The following is a 2,500-nucleotide window of genomic DNA, read 5'->3' on the forward strand; positions in this document are numbered from 1 at the left end:
GAAGAATGAACAAGAAGACCGAGGCAACCAAAATTTTTTTTTATTTTCCTCCGATATACCAAAGCAAGAACAAGAAGACCGAGGCTTCAAAAAAATTTTTTTTTTTTGATATACCGAAGAATGAACAAGAAGACCGAGGCATCCAAAATTTTTTTTTTTTTTTTTCTCCGATATACCAAAGCAAGAACAAGAAGACCGAAGTCTCAAATTTTTTTTTTTTTTTTTTTTTTTTTTTTTTTTTTTTTTGATATACCGAAGAATGAACAAGAAGACCGAGGCATCCAAAAAATTTTTTTTTTTTTTTCTCCGATATACCAAAGCAAGAACAAGAAGACCGAGGCATCAAAATTTTTTTTTTTTTTTTTTTTTTTTTTTTTTTTTTTTTTCGATAAATCCAACCGAGAACAAGAAGACCGAGGCATCCAAAATTTTTTTTTTTTTTTTTTCTTTCCCATATACCAGAGAAAGAACATGAAGACCGAGGCAACCAACAAAAAATAATTTTTTTTTTCTCTTTCCCGGAATTTTTTTTTTTTTTTTTCGAAATAGCCGAGAAAGAATATGAAGACCGAGGCATCCAACAAAAAAATTTTTTTTTTTTTTTTTCCTAATCTACCCAAGCAAAACAAATAGAAGACCGAGGCATCCAAAAAAATTTTTTTTTTTTTTTTTTTTTTCGAAAAATTTTTTTTCACAAAAACTTTTTTTTTTTTTTTTCCCCAAAAAATTTTTTTTTTCGTTCCAAGCTAACCAAGACATCTACTATTCACTAGTAGAGCAATCGAGACTGCAAAGCAAGCAATGGCCTTACTTGCAGCTCTTGGTGCTGAGAACTCCCCCCCCCCTATAGTAGTCTTAAGTAAAACCACAGCTCTGACAGGAGTAGATATTGCATGCGAGCGAGGAGTCGTAATGGGCAAAATTGACTCGGGGGACCTCCAAATCGAATTCCGTTTCGAGCAAAACACTTCTTAGGCTTCAAGGAAGCTCCCATAAAATTTCCAAACCCAAACTCCAAACTTCATTTTTTAGCCTACAATGCCCACGTGCACGCCGGTGTGCACGCAGGGGTGCTTGAGCATGCGGGAGAGGAGCCATAATGGGCAACATTGACTCGGGGGACCTCCAAATCGAAATCCGTCTCGAGCAAAACACTTCTTAAGCTTCTAGGAAGCTCCCATAAAACTTCCAAACCCAAACTCCAAACTTTATTTTTTAGCATACAATGCCCACGTGCACGCCGGGGTGCTTGAGCGTGCGGGCGAGGAGCCATAATGGGCAACATTGACTCGGGGGACCTCCAAATCGAAATCCGTCTCGAGCAAAACACTTCTTAAGCTTCAAGGAAGCTCCCATAAAACTTCCAAACCCAAACTCCAAACTTTATTTTTTAGCATACAATGCCCACGTGCACGCAGGGGTGCTTGAGCATGCGGGAGAGGAGCCATAATGGGCAACATTGACTCGGGGGACCTCCAAATCGAAATCCGTCTCGAGCAAAACACTTCTTAAGCTTCTAGGAAGCTCCCATAAAATTTTCAAACCCAAACTCCAAACTTCATTTTTTAGCATACGATGCCCCCGTGCACGCGGGGGTGCTTGAGCGTGCGGGGGAGGAGTCATAATGGGCAAAACTAACTCGGGGGATCTCCAAATCAAAATCCGTCTCGAGCAAAGCAGTTCTTAGGCTTCTAGGAAGCTCCCATAAAATTTCCGAACCCAAACTCCAAACTTCATTTTTTAGCATACTATGCCCACGTGCACGCCGGGGTGCACGAGCGTGCGGGCGAGGAGTCGTAATGGGCAAAATTAACTCGGGGGACCTCCAAATCGAAATCCGTCTCGAGCAAAGCATTTCTTAGGCTTCTAGGAAGTTCCCGTAAAATTTTCAAACCCAAACTCCAAACTTCATTTTTTAGCACACAATGCCCACGTGCACGCGGGGGTGCTTAAGCGTGCGGGCGAGGAGTCATAATGGGCAAAATTAACTCGGGGGACCTCCAAATCGAAATCCGTCTCGAGCAAAGCACTTCTTAGGCTTCTAGGAAGCTCCCATAAAATTTCCAAACCCAAACTCCAAACTTCATTTTTTAGCATACGATGCCCCCGTGCACGCGGGGGTGCTTGAGCGTGCGGGGGAGGAGTCATAATGGGCAAAACTAACTCGGGGGATCTCCAAATCAAAATCCGTCTCGAGCAAAGCAGTTCTTAGGCTTCTAGGAAGCTCCCATAAAATTTCCGAACCCAAACTCCAAACTTCATTTTTTAGCATACTATGCCCACGTGCACGCCGGGGTGCACGAGCGTGCGGGCGAGGAGTCGTAATGGGCAAAATTAACTCGGGGGACCTCCAAATCGAAATCCGTCTCGAGCAAAGCATTTCTTAGGCTTCTAGGAAGTTCCCGTAAAATTTTCAAACCCAAACTCCAAACTTCATTTTTTAGCATACGATGCCCACGTGCGCGCCGGTGTGCACGTCGGGGTGCACGAGCGTGCGGGC

Source organism: Cornus florida, unplaced genomic scaffold (genome assembly GCF_030987335.1).
Source record: "Cornus florida cultivar Cherokee Brave unplaced genomic scaffold, ASM3098733v1 CherokeeBrave_3.0.0_Hap2_scaffold_4, whole genome shotgun sequence".
NCBI classification, from domain to species: domain Eukaryota; kingdom Viridiplantae; phylum Streptophyta; class Magnoliopsida; order Cornales; family Cornaceae; genus Cornus; species Cornus florida.